This window comes from Vicugna pacos, chromosome 30, assembly GCF_048564905.1.
Source record: "Vicugna pacos chromosome 30, VicPac4, whole genome shotgun sequence".
Taxonomy (NCBI): Eukaryota; Metazoa; Chordata; class Mammalia; order Artiodactyla; family Camelidae; genus Vicugna; species Vicugna pacos.
Genome location: NC_133016.1, coordinates 27123557 through 27138242, shown reverse-complemented (window position 1 = coordinate 27138242; position 14686 = coordinate 27123557). Strand labels below are relative to the sequence as shown.

The window sequence follows — 14686 nt, the reverse complement described above, 5'->3', positions numbered from 1 at the left end:
AAGTCTGTCTTGTAGCCAAGGGGGGATGGAGATGCAGCCCGCCGGTTTACAGACATTTCAAAGTGAATCCGCCTTTGTTTCAGAGAGATCCTTTTAGGGTTAGTGTGGACACTTACTCCCGCTTTACAGCCATGACCATGGTGGGACCCCTGGGGTTGCTGTCCAATAAAGTAGCCAAAGCCACTGATGCTAGGAGCACTGGGGAGGAGGCTGGACTGAGCTGAGATGTGCTGTAGGTCAAATGCACATCAGACACTGAGGCTTGTCTAGTAAAAGTACATAAACTATCTCTTTACTTCCTATATTGCTTACATGTCAAAATGATAGTATTTTACATACAGTAGATTAAGTAAGATCTGTTCTTAAAATCAGTTTCTAGTATTTGTTTTTTGTTTGTTGGTTTGTTTCTTTGTTTACCATTTTAAACGTGGCAAATGTGAAACGTTATTTACATGGCTCTCATTTCATTTCTGTTGGGCAGCCTGTCCTGGGACAGTCTCATCCCTTTGCTTATAGATGAGATGCTGAACCCCGAGAGGCGGAACGAGGAGCTGGTTGAGCTGGGGCTGGAGCCGGTGTCTCCTGCCTCCCAGGCCCAGCACCTATTCTGCTCAGGCCCTCTCTTCTTGCCCGACAGCCTCCATGCCAAGTTAGGACATCAGAAACACCGCCGGGGACTTCCGAATGAACTCCTTATGCAGGGAAAGGCGTATCACGGTGTATGGGACAGAGCAGGGAAATGTTCATTCTCACTTTTTCCCTGTGATTAAGTCAACGGCCCCACATTGCCTCGGAAGTACAGACGAGCTCTTCTGGGCTGCCTACCCCCCCAACTTCAGCTCTGTTTCCCGGTGTATCTGTTGTGCTGTCCCTCAGGCAGAAGAGGGTGAGATGCCTTTTCCGAGACGTGGAAACCTTTGCTGGGGAGAGTGAGGGAAGCTGTGTTCCCCCGGCCTACGGCCTCTGTCCTTGAGTCTGGAGAGGGCTCATGGTGGTCCCACAGGTGACGGTCCGAGAACCTGGCACATGTTTCTGGGCCCGCTGTGAAGGAAGTGCTCTGTGACTCTTGAACTTAGCTAAGATCAGATCCTACTCTCTGGTTGTTGGTAAGTTGGAGGAGAAGATGCTAGAGAATTGATAAAAAGAATGTCTAGACCAGCCCTGTGAGTGAGAAGCACAGGGGACACGAGTCCCACCTGCGAGAGACAATGTAGCGGGCTCTGGATGAATTTTCTGTTCCTCCCAGACATACCTCTATGACTTAAGGAAGGGGAGAGGCATGCTGTAGCCATGATCTGTACTTGTCCTCTCAGGGCCCTGTGATCTACATGCCCGCACTCCCCATCTGCTTCTTAAGATGAGCTGGCATGTATAGGAGCCTGGGCTCTGCTGAGGGCATAGCTGCCAGCACCGTGCTACACCAAGTCTGGCTCCGTTCACCTCTCCTGTCAACACCTGCTGAGGCCCCAGGCATTAGTCAAGGTAGGTGCATCGGTGCAACATAAGCAGGGACCACTTCTCCCCCTGGACAGACTGGTGAGTGAGCAGTGGAAGCCTGGAGCCCTGCCCCAGCCCCCACGCCAGTGCCTCCTCTTTTGTCATAGGAGGCACTGGTGATATTTTTGCTCAACAAATGCTTGTCTCTGAGTCTGCAGCCCCACCAGAGAATGCCAGATTGTTTTTGTCTTTTGAAGTCTGCCCTTGGGACTTGGCGGAGTATCCGGATGTGTAACTAGCCCACAGTGGTTGACACTGTCCCCATTGTTTACCCAGAACCTCGTGTACCAGGCATGGCTCCCAGTATCGAAATACAGCAGCGCATTAAACCTCCCTCCTTTTGGGTCTGTCTGTTCTGGTACCATAAGGGCTCAGCCAGCTTCTGAACGTCAGTGAGATAACGCGGCCAGTGAGCTCGGGTCAAGCACATTCTCCTCCAGTCACTTTTACCCCATTGTTGCTTTTAGTATTCCACAGTCATTAATTATTTAAACAATTCTTTGGTACAGGAGCAGAGCCTAATTCTCTCCTGCTACTCTTGGTGGAAGTGAGTAAAACGGTCCAGACTGAAATGCGACCACAATTTGTAGCTCAAAAGCTGCCTTGAAGCTTGTAGGTGGAATTTTGGTTAGGGGCGCTGACCACGTTGGGGTCCCCCGGCAGCGCCGCTCCCCTCAGGTCCCTGCTTTCCCTGGAGCAGGGGGTGAGGGTGGGTCTCACCATCCCCTCGTCCCTGGCCTCACACACTCAAGTAAATTCTTGTACATGCTGTCAAAATCATTTTTGTTCTTGTGTGTTTCTAATTTTCTCTTGTTCCTCTTTTCCTTTTTCTTTATTCCTTTTTCATTTGTACTGCCCAGTGAGCATGTTGTTGCATCTGAAAATGTGGGCTGTGCACACCCTGCATTGGAAATAGCCAGATTGCCCTCCATACTGTCTCCATCGCTTTAAAAAGCAAAATCTTAATATCTGTCTTGATCCATGTATTATCCTAGTCATTTTGTATTTTCTAATGTTTTGGAATATTTTCTTTGTTAGCACATTACCCACTGGTGTTAGATACCTGTTAAAATCCTTGCTTTGAGGGACCTGTTTGGTCCTCCTTTTATTTGGTGACAAATGCGCCCTTATTAAATTTGTTTGATTGTTTTGAAGAAGTAAGATGCGAATTGATTTAGTCGGCTGCTCAGGGATTCTTTTCATGGAGTATTTAAACTTGTAAGGTCAAACCCTGCAGCATTTTGCTCGATTCCTGCTTTTACACAAACGTGCTCGGCACGCGGTTCCTGGCTGTCGCTGTGTGACGTGCGTGACGGCGCTTCCTGGCCGGCGGTCACTGGTGAGGAAGTGGCCGCCACGGAGGTGACAGCTGCAGGGGACGCTGTTGGAGGAAGCGGTCACCGTTTGGTTCTTTAATTTTTTTTTTTTTTGCATTCAACTTCCCCGTGCCATTTACTTTACTTTGCCTTCATAAAGGGGCAGAATTGGGTCTAAAATCCATGACACTATTTGTTCCCTTTACGAGGCTGGTTTTTCTGGGTATCAGGACAACATGAACTTCTCCTAAGTAGCTGGCTCACCTGGATCTGTTGGACACAGGGACAGCTAAAAGGGCCGTAGCTTCCTCTCTGCTCCAGCCAGTGGGCATTCAGAGCTGGGTCTGTGGTTTGCCTCAGCAGCCGTGCAGACCTTCCTGCCCCGGCCTTTACTTTTAACCCATGTTGGCAGTAAAGAGTTGAATCCGTTTCTGTTGCAGCTGACATCCACCACTGACAGCCGTGTCGTTAGTTTGTGGTAGTCAGTCTCCAACACCCCAGACAACCGTGAAGGAAGATGATTTGGCTGACCTAGGACCCTGGATTCTCACCCTCACCATGGTTCATCTCACCCGGTGGAAGGGTGTGGCCACCACCATCATGCTGACCATGAGGCCTTGTTTCTCCTTTCATGCTCTGGTCCAAATGTGGACACTTCATTTTTCACTGAATTTGTCTCGCTTGAGACAGGCCAGAATATCTGAATGAGTCCATCACATTCTGGGTGGGGAACAGAACAGAAGTAAGTGTCGCAAGTAGATGGAGTCTAGGCTGTCCGGGTTGGCAAATGCAGGCTGGGATCTGTGATGGCTGGGCTGTACACTGGACACAGGTCTTTCCCGTGGCTCCCGAGAGCCCAGGAGTTGGAGTGATAACAGCCTTGCGTGGGTTCCCCCATCCTCATCTGCTCACTGGCAAGTGTGTCTGCTAATTAGGAGCTCCCCCAGACCTCGGGCCCTTCAAAGCTCAGACCATGGGAATATCTTGAGTCCCTTCTCCTGGGCCTCCTGTGTGAGAATGCAGTGCCTTCTGAGGTGACCAGCGGCAGGAGATGCCTCCCCCTCCAGGGAGCACCCTACGGCGGACTGTTAGTGAACCATGCTGTGAGCTTGTGTGTTTCCGGCCATGTTCCCTGCAAAACCACACTTGAGATCAGCTTATTGGCGAAAATAACAGGACTGATTCCAGGGCAGGGCCGGGGGGAGGGAACAGTGGAAATTGAATGTGACCTGAGACAACTAGGTTGGTGCTGAGGCTGTTACTATAATGGGGAGTCTGGGAGGTACCTGCCAGGAATCGAATTCCAGAGTAAATGGTGGACATGAGGCATTTTTAAGATGCCATTTTTCATCCAAGTTAGGACTTCAAAGAGGCACTCGGCTCTATGAGACTGGGGCTCAGGTGAAGGAGCTGGACTAGAGATACAAGTTGGGAGTCGTCATTCTTAGCTGGTGTTCACAGCCTTGCATGTGAATTAGATCATCTCGAGAGCTGCAGACTGAGGCTGAGGGAGGGGAGGGCTGTGCCTCGGTTGGAGGAAAGCCCAGACCATGCAGCTTTGGTGTGTCAGCCAGCGGCGTTTGTCATTTTCAGAGCAATCCCATTTATCCTTAAGGGGCCTGGGGGTCAGCAGGGCCAGCCAGAAAGAAATCCAAAGGGAGAGTCTTGGCCACGTGTGCGTCTTAGGAAGGTGCAGAGGCTGCAGGATACGGAAGGTTAGAATCCTCAGAAGCTGGAGTTGGAGTGGGGAGAAGGTATTTACAGTCACCTGTGAGGGAGGGAGGGAGGCCTAGGGAGTCCCCACCCTACCGGACTCGCTTTCCCATGAACAGGAGGCAGTCAGACAGAGGATCTGAGGTAAGAAGGATGGGCACTGGGAGGGGAGCCAACCTGGAGAATGGTGCTTGGAAAGTTCTGGAATAGTCTCCCTGAAAAATAGAGTTAAAAATACCCAGACTCTTAAGAATATTGTTAGTGACTTGGGAGGAAGCAGTTGTTTTTCTGGCCTCCTAAGTGTAAGTCATGTATCCAGGGATACACAGAAGATACGGGCAGTCTGTTCCGGGGACTTGATCCTTACCAGGGGGATCAGTGCAAGTTTAAAGGGGCAGAAGGGCAGCGGAGCGAAACTAGCCAGGCCCCGTGTCAGGTAGCAGTCGGCCGCCCTACTTGCGTGTTTCATTCACATCCATGCCTCCCAGGTGGGCGCTGACAGCCTCCTTTTGGGGATTGGGAAGCCTTCTCAGAAGGGTTAAGGAATTGGTTTGTTTAGCGTTTGATAAATGCTGTAGCAGGATTCAAGCAGAGCCTTGTCAGACTTCAAGGGCATGTTCTCTCTACTGTTTCCAGTACTTCCCTGTTATACCTGGAATGGTGAAGTGGGTCAGATTTGGAGCCTTTCAGAAAAAGTATGATTTAAGAGCCTCAGGACTCTTTCACAAAGCTCAGCGTTCTTTGATGGTTCTGAAGCATGCAGTGCTTTTCGCCCCACAGAGGTAACGTCTAACTCCATTGTCGATGATGTGGTTGCAAATGATATACAGGTGTAAAACCACACTTCGCAGCTTCTAAAGGGAAACTCTCCAATTCTCCCTTGGTCGGCTTTCTTCCACGGGGTGTAACTGTGCTGCAGCATAGGCCTGAGCTTCCGTATGGAGTGAGGATTTAATATCCGATGTTAGCATAAAATGGTCAGATGAAGAAAACCGACATTGACAATTTATTTTTGGGTTTCATTAGTCAAGATATACTATCAGTTAATGGCCCATATAGCAAATGAAATTCAGTATAGGACATTGCATTTCTTCCTTTCTATTTAGAGTTCTCTTACCGAATAAGGTTGCCTGCTTTGGAACATCAGTTTCACCACCACGGCACCTATCAGTGTGTTGGTGTGATTGCATTTACAGAGTGAATCTAATCTGGTCTTCCTCAGCCCCAAACACTCCAGTGCAGAATCACGGGCTGTAGCCATCTGTTAGTCACGCAAATACTTCTAAAATTATATGATGCCAGAAAAGAAAGAAGAGAGAGAGAGAGAGATTGCCTTTATCAAAGTTCCTTTCAGTTCTAACTGCAAACTGTTGTTGAGCAGCTCTGGTTTCCTTTGGATATGAATATATACATTTCTTTGCATGTAACCTAGGTTTTGGACTAGAACACCAAGTTCTTGCTGTCCCCAAGCCACAAAAATAGTAGCCAAATTGCACACGTGTGAAATAGTTTATACTTTTTTCTGAGAAAGTATCCTTGAATTTGGGACTTGGACTGTGATTTCTGCTTTTTGCTTCCCTCAACCGTCTTGTAATCTCCCACTCCTTCCCACGTGGTTCCCAAGTGTTCGTGGTCTCAAAGGAGCGGGCAAACACCCAGTTGGTCACCATGTACTGCTGCTATAGATAGAGACCAGACAAGACCTAAAGGACATTATCGGAGAGGAATTCCTGGAAGAAATGGGCTGTACATTCAGTTGTGAGGACAGAGTAAGAGTCAGCCAGGAGAAGGAGTCAAGAATGTGTCTCAGATCGCAGGTGCAGCCCGGGCAGAGGCCTGGAGGCTTTTGGCGTGGGGACCCGTGGAGAGTGCCCTGTGCGGTCCAGGGTGGAGGGAGCCCCTGCTGGGGAGGACACTGGAGAGAGTCCGGGATGTAGGGCTTTGGAAGAAGTTGAGTTTTACTAGAACTGACACAGTAGGCAGTGAAGGGTGTCAACAGAAGTGACCCTCAGGAAAGGTACTTCTGGTTTTGCTTCTGATATTCTACAGACCGAAGGATCGGTACGGGCGAGAGCAGGTATGTCTGTCCCTTTGAGACCCAACCGGTCATTCATTTATACATTACACGTGCACTTCTGTGAGTCTAGGGGAGAGAGCGTGTAGCCACATTAGTAAGCAAAATGTATTTGCTTCTTGAGAGCTTAGCATTGTCAGAAGTTGACTTAGCCTAGAAAGCTCTAGGAAGAGAGGAACAAATTGTGGAGGTTGGAGGGAGGGAAGGCTTCCTTGGGAAACAGTCAAAATGAGACTGGAGCAAGTGGGAAGTAGGAGCAGGTCAGGGGCACCTGTGGTCACTGGGGACCTGTGTACTTAGGTGAGGATGGGCGAGCAGGGTCTGGGGTGGGGCTAGAACTCTAACAGGGAGCCTCTAAAGGGTTTGAAATGGGGGTTGATGTAATCAAATTTGTGATTTGGGAAGGCTGCCGTGGCTCTCTGTGTTTGTATAGCGGGGAAGAGGGGGTGGGTGCCACCAACTGGGGGATCATTAGAAGACCATTCACAGGCTGGGATATGGGCATCGGGGCTACTTAGGGATGGCAGGGGCAGTGTGGATGCCGGCTTTCCTTATTGGGGGACTTGTTAGCGGGCCGACATAGAGGCATTTTGTGGCTGGAAGAAAACTGATGGAGGCCGCCAGGTGGATTTTCCTCTTCTCTCCTTCCCTGCCTAGTGTGATGATCTTAGCTCAGCCAACATTTGGAACAAAAGAGCTAATTTCCAGGGTTGCCCAGGACTTTGTAGAACTCCTTCGAGTGAGATCTGATAGGATTTAGGTTTGTGTTCAGATCTGGATGTTCACTTAGCTAGAAACGTCCTGTCATTTCGATTTCCATAGGGGTTTTTTACTTCATAAAGATTGCTTTCTTGGTGAGAGGAAATTTAATACAGCTGTTGTCTTTTTCAAAAAAATCATATCATTTAAGAACTTTAATATTCAAAAGAATAGAAATATATAAAATATTTAAGGAAGTCTTTGGTGTAGTTTCTTTGCTTTCTGAGCTAATGTGGAGTTAGAGCCTTTGCATTACTTAATAGCACATCCTTGTCAGTATTTAAAGAGCTGATAGTGGGCGCCCCAGGCCCCACCTCTCAAAGAATCGTTAAAGTTTTCTCTGAAATAGTGAGGTCATAAAGGTCTTGTTTTCAGAAATCAAACGGTTTATAATACGCAGCATAGCCACATTTATAAAATAATAATTAGTTCAAAATTAAGAAAGTGGAGGATAATTGATTTTTTTAAAGCCTATACATAAACTTTCTTGTGCTAATGTTGCAACTGGAAATTTTGAAAAGAAAAATCCTACTGCAATATCATCTACATGGAATATATATATGAGTTTTACGCTTGAAAAGTAACTGCGCAGTGGTTTTCAAAGTCAGGAGCATTCCAGCTCAGATACTGGCAGTGATGGTTGCTGGTTTTCAATGAAAGAGCCTAAATTTGCCTTCTTAGCTTTTTTATTTTTGTATTGAGAGGGTTGATTAGTGCTTTGCCAGCATGATTTTGGGGCAAATTGAGGGCAGATGTCGTGTAAAAACAGTGAGATATTTCCATGCATTTTATTTTCTGGACATCACCAGGGCACATGTGGGGTTTGTGCCTGCAGGCTGGAATGCTGCAGGACTCCCTAATCCATCACCATTATGTCCTGGAGCTGCTCAGGTCATTGAATGCTTTTCTATTGCTTGGAGGAAAGGTGGTCTGATGGAGATGATCAGATGTGCAGTTAAAGTGCTATTACTTGAAATAAGAGTAACCTAGAAACATTGCTCTAACAATACAGGATGAGGGAGGAGAATTGTCTGAGCTACTTGCAGTGGGGAGTCTTCTCATGTTTCTCCCACACCGTGACTCCTGCCAATATCCGCCACAGTCCTGCACGGTAGTCCTGCCGAAGCAAGCAAGCACTTTGCTCAGAAACGCACTGAATTTCCTTGTGCCTCTGTTTGTTGGCTTTTTTTTGAACACACATTTTGCCCTTTGCTTAAATGCCATCCATGCTAGTCAACTCTTACACTCATTTTTCTGGAACTCGTCCATAAATAGCTGCTGAATGGATGAACAGAATGTAGTATCTCCATGTAGTGGAAGATTATTCACACGTAAGAGTGAATAAAAAAGAAAAAAAAAAGAGGAAAATGAAAAAGGCCACCTGTTTTTGGAAGTCCACCCTGACTGTTCAACCCACACTTTTCCCTTTGAAACCCAATCACTTATGCTCCACTCTACTCTTTTTGATAGTGCTTACCACCTTCTAATAATCTTTAACGATTTCAAAAAAAAAAAAAAAAAGAAAGAGATGCTGATACCACTTCAAAATATACAAGCCTTGATAACAGCTTGTTAATTGAAAGGAAGCAGACACAAACGGTCAAATATTGTTGATTTCAGTGATCTGAAATGCCCAGAAAAGGCACATGCAGAGGCAGAGAGCAGGTGATGGCTGGAAGGGGCTGGTTGGAGGGGGATTAGGGAGTGACTGCTAGTGATAGGCGGATTCTTTAGGGGTGATGAAGTGTTCTGGAAATAGAAGGTGATGGGTGCTACACAACCGTGAGTTTGCAGAAGACTGCTGAGCGCTGTGTCTGGGAGTGCCTGTTGTTGGGGCATCTTTATTTTGTTCTCATCCTGCAATGTGAAGAGCCATCTTCTGCTGTGGCTGTTCTACTCCTGTGAGTGGTGAGGGTCAGAGACTTTGCAGAGTCATGTTTCTTTTTTCCCCCTGGGTGAGTGTTGGCAAAAAAAGATTTAAGCCTAAGAAAGTGCTCCATCTGCAGAAATGTCTTTATGTTTTGCATGGTGTAAAAACCTTGAGAGCTTTTAATCGTTGAGGCCAGTCTGTGGGAGGAAATAGCCCGTGAAGCCTGTTTGAGCCCGGGAAGCACCGTGCATCTCTCCCAGACACGGGTGGGGATTTCACCCCCGTTCAGGCAGTGAAGGGCCCAGACCCGTGAGCAGACTTGACAATCGTGAATATTTACGTGTATCCGCTGCTTCATCTTGGATATTAATTTCAAGCTGAGTCAGTTTGTGGCGGCAGCCTCATCCTACATCAGGAATTTATAGTATCTGCTCTTTGAGGTGAAGACCTGACAGACTTGATTATTTAACAGTCTGCCTTGAATTGATATCTCAGATTCCTTTGTCAAAAGCAAAACAGCAGAAATACAGACGTCCTTTAATGCCAATGTGACCTGGAACGGGATTAGCTTCTGTGCCTCAGTCGCCTTATCTGTGAGTGGGTAAGATGATAACAGTGCTTCCCTCAGAGGAGCTGGTGAGGGGAGAGTCAGAAGCACAAATGGAGGACTTACACGAGGTGCTCATGAATGACCTAGTTTAGTGCTGTCAGTCTGGTGAGGCCTGAGGGGCAGAGATGTCAGAACAGAGCAGTCCTAGCCGGAGCTCGATCCGTGATGGCAGCTGTTATGATCAGTATCACCACTGTTGATTATCAGATAGTTTATGACTTGGTAATATGAATTCATGAATAATGTTAAAGAACTAGATATCTCAGATCCAGTTTACATAGTCCTCAAAATTTCCTCTGAGAAATAGATGGTATCTTCCCCATCTTAAATCTGAGATGAGTCTCTAAAAAAGTCTGTATTCCTCCATCTTTTTGCTTTAATTCCCCATTTCTTAAAAAACAAAGTTTTTAAATGGAGTTACTGAGGACTGAACTGAGTGCCTCATGCATGCTAAGCACATACTCTCCCACATGAGGTATAACCTCCTCCCTGATTTTTTTTAATTTACTTTCTTAATTTACGGAGTTTAGAGGCCTCTAATTCTTTTTCTGGAGACTTGTCCATGAACCTGTAAATCTATAATTAATGGACAAAATTTGGTTTATTAAAAAAATCAATAGAATATTGTGCAATCCATCCAAAAAGAAATGCTCATTGACTTAAAATGTTTCTCCTTTAAGGTGATTTCTCCTTTGTGGTCTAGCTTAATTTATTAACAGGCATCCTCATCATCATAATGACCAAACTCGCTGTGAGTGGACACCTACCTAAGGCTAAAATGCTTTCCTCATGTTTTAATTCATAGCAGGTGTTTGATTGTAGGTATCAGTGTCTCCTTTTTTGCAGCTGAGGGATTGAGAGATGGAGCAGCTTGTCCCAAATTACACGCAGCAGGCTGTGGCTAGCTCGGTGCTGGAACCCAGGCTGCACAGGATGCTTTCTTAATTGCTCCTCTAATCAGCCTCCCGTTAAGTGGTTACCCAAACACCTGTGACTCCATAAATGGCCGAGTTTAGTGATCTCAGCTTGATGATGCCTTCAAAGGAGAGACACCATTGAGAAGGTGAGACAGAGTGGCAGAAATTACAATTGTTTATTTTCACAAATTTATAATTCTCAGGTAATTACTTAAAAAGTTAATTTTATATTTTAGTGCTCTGTAAGCACTAAAAACATAACATTAAAAATAATTATAGTGCAAAAGAGAAGTGGGCTCTGAAAGTCCAACCACTGCTATTGATGTTACTTGTTTTTCTCTAGTGGCCCTTATTGACAGAAATACTTACAAAGACTGAATTGGTTTTATGTAGTCTTAATATGGGAGAAAAGATTGTCAGTGAATATTGTAAGTAAAGTCTTTACTCTTTTCTTTCCTGTTGATGAATATGTAAGTTGTTTTCATGGCTTAAGGACATTTCCTCATTTGTGAAATTTTAGTAATATTGTTTAATTTGTCTGACTGTGAGAGTTAGACGCCTTGTATACAAAGAACACAAGAGGTGCTTAATAAAAGTGCTGTCACAATGACAGATATTTTAGATTGATCAACTCTGAATACTAAAGAGTGTCGCTTATTTCTGATGCATATTTAATATGTATATGTATGATATATTTGAATATGGTTTAAAGTAACAAGGATTCATTTTTTTTTGGTGTAGTATGAAGTTTTAATGAAATCTGTATCATTCTAGTGAGACAGGGACTAGTTAAATTGCCTTAATCAGATGACCTTGAAGATTATTTACACAGAATATGTATTGTTACAAATCAGAATTTATGTTGCCGTGTAACCATCCACTCAGATATTTAAATTCGTGGGATTCTGACCAGATCAATTAAGTTTAGTAAAATCCACATTGATCATTTTCAGGGAATAAGCTCCTCTCTTTTGTGATTAAAGAAAATTTTGATTTTTTTCTACACTCTTAACAGGTTTAAAATATCAAAACATTGATTTGACACATTACTTTTTTAATAGAGAGAATAAAGCTCATGCTGTTTTATTATGTAAATAAATATTTTTGTATGTCCACAAACTTGTATGATATCCTGGATCTTTGAGAAGTATTTTGCAAGATATTAGATAACCTACTGTTGGAAAAATACAAATGTGACTTTTATGAACATAGGCGTAGTACAGATCTGTTGGTTTTTGCTACAGTGCAAGACATGAGGCCTAGGATGCCTTTGCTGCCGATTTCCAGGAGGACACATTCCATGTCTCAGTTTCCCCTCCTGTAAAATGAAGTGGCTGAACTGGATTCTTTCCTCTTCTAAGATGAGTTTCCATGAGCCTATGTCTTCTGTTTATATTCAGGAGTATTAGCAGTATCAAATTAAATACTGAATATCCCTCCCTTCCCCCGAATCAAAGTGCAGTATATGCTACATAAGCTTTTAGTTATCTGATTCTCCTTTCTGATCCTACAGGCAATTTTTGTGTTGCATCTTTCCCGGCAACCTGGAAGGTCATTTTAGCCATAGGTGGCACTGTTGCACCTTCTTACAGTCTTAACATTCCTGTTTGTAAAAGAAGGCTTAAATAACTTTATTTTATTTTGATTCCTTTACTTAATGCTTCAGAAGAGCCCAATGTCTTTTATGTGTGTCTACCTGGAAAAGTTATTCTGCTTATATCTTAGATTTATTCTGTCATCTCACTGTGAACATTTCAGACTTGCTGTGCAAGCAATGGGAAAATCGGGCTTTTCTTCTAGTGTTAGAAACCAGTGAGCCGGGATTTTATAAAACAGCTAGAAGCGGCATCTGGAGGACCTTAAAGGTGAAAAGTGTATTGAGTTCCCTGAGTTTTGACCCCGCCGCTGTGTGTTAATTGGTGGTAGGAGATTTGGTACATATACGAAGGGGTGTAGTTTTTTGACTTGGGTTTGGTTGCACGTGCTGCCACTGAGCCACGTGAGCCTGAGACAGTTCGTTTTGAGTTTTTCCCTCGTCTGTGAGATGGGGACATTCATATATGAATTGTAGAATTGTGAGAATTAGAAATTATGTGCAGTGTTTACCACAGTGAGTATGTCAAGAGGGCTCTTAAACTTTAGCTGCTGTTTTGTGTGAAGCCATCATTTGGGAGTCTTTGGCAATTACTAAGAAACAGGAAAATAAGAAGAGCTGTTTTTATGATGAAAGATATTTGAGGAGGTTCCATAGTTTCTATACCCATAATTTAGCATCAGCAGAGTCAGGACAGTTACACAGTCGCCCTGAACCAATGTTAAGCCACAGAATTATTTGTTGTTTCATATATTTTGGGGCTTAAGGAGATCCAATACTTATACACATGTTGTCTCCAGCAGCCAACTGAGAGATGACACAAAAGAGTAGACAGGCGATAAATGTCTTCTTTGTTACTGATGAAGCCACGTTCTTCATGAACTTCAAGGCTGTGGGAAAATGCGTGTCATGATACTGTGTCCAGAAATACAGACTCACCCTGTCCCATGTAGCTCTGGGCCACAGCGAGCCTTCCCTTGAGAGGACCTGCCCCTTCATGCACAGGGCTTTCCTGCCATGGAGCTGAGCATCCCAGGTGCTTCCCAATGGTGACCAACACTGGAGTGAAAGGAAGGGTTTCACATGCCCCGCTTGTCTCCCTGGACTCACACCTCACTCTGTTAGTGTGATGAGTGCTAGCTGTGGGCCAGGGGCCAGGGGTGTGAAGGGAGAAGCACTCTCCATGGCCCAAAAGAGTGGTTAGGAGGCATCCCCTCCCTCAGTTTAAACAGGTGGTGGGGTGGAACATAAGGGTACTCCCCAATTGTTTATAAAAGGAGAAATAAGGATGTTCTTTGGGACTTAGGCTAGCCAGGAAACACATAAGATGATTAGAGGGGAGACTTGTAAATCACTTTGATATTAAGTTGACATTTGTTGAACACCCAAAATGTGCTACATTCTTTTCTGAGCATTTTACAGAAATGAATCCTTCAATCTTCTCAACAAGCGAGTAAGGAAGGTTTGATTGTTATCCCAGTTTTACAGTGTGGAAATTGAGGCACACAGAGGGTAATTAAGTTGGCAAAATCACAGAACTAGTAATTGGCAGAGCTGGTATTTAAACCCTGGCTGTCTGGTTTTGAGGCTCCCAGAGATGGGCTTTTTGTGTTTAGCGTTATCAGCATCCCTGAATCTTTGTACCTCTGTGCATCAGTTAGCCTATAAAGGACAGGGAAAGGAGAGTTACATGGGTGCTCATAGTCATGTCTTGCCGCTGTCCACGGAGAGTGCACCGTGATTGGAGTTAATTGTCTTCTGGGCAGTAGATCTGTTCGTATAATAGAAATTTAGTTCATTGAGTTAATCTAGAAACCCTTCCTGCTCCGTTTCTGTCCATGCTTGCCATGTGACTGCCTGCCCGTGATTGGGCCGTGGAGGAGAAAATGTACTCATGGTTGAACTCTGATATTTCAGTCTGGTTCATAGATTCACGTCTTCTGTTACATTAATAAGCTAAGTTTCTGGTTTTCTTGCATCAGTGTCTCATGACTTTGGTTAATGTGAAACCAGTCCATGGGAGCCCAGGGGTGATGACGGTATAATTTCTGAGCACGCTGTGGCACTTCTACCCATGCAGACGTGGCTGAAGGATGTCCACCTTCCTCACTGATTTCCCCCAACAGCAGGGTCCTCTCCCACCCCTGGATGTGAGGTTGGGAGCTCTCTGAGTAGGCCAGTCAGAGGCCCAGTTAACCAATCAGAAAATGATGAAGTACCTGGAAGTGGGTTTAATAGAAGAAAAGGGCTTCCAGGTAGTCAGATGGGCTGTTCGAGTCCATTTGGTGAAAAGCTGTCCACTGTCTGTGGTTTAGCTGCTTCTTTGCTATTGAAAA

General features: G+C 45.0%; 1 protein-coding gene and 1 long non-coding RNA gene across 4 annotated transcripts in view; one reads left to right on the top strand and one right to left on the bottom strand.

Annotated features, from left to right (window-relative positions):
* LOC140690323 (uncharacterized) overlaps positions 1-14686 on the bottom strand; it is a 1184725-nt gene that overhangs the window by 502800 nt on the left and 667239 nt on the right. The gene's annotated exons all lie outside the window — the stretch shown is intronic.
* LOC140690312 (uncharacterized) overlaps positions 1-14686 on the top strand; it is a 461064-nt gene that overhangs the window by 435670 nt on the left and 10708 nt on the right. The window lies entirely within an intron of this gene.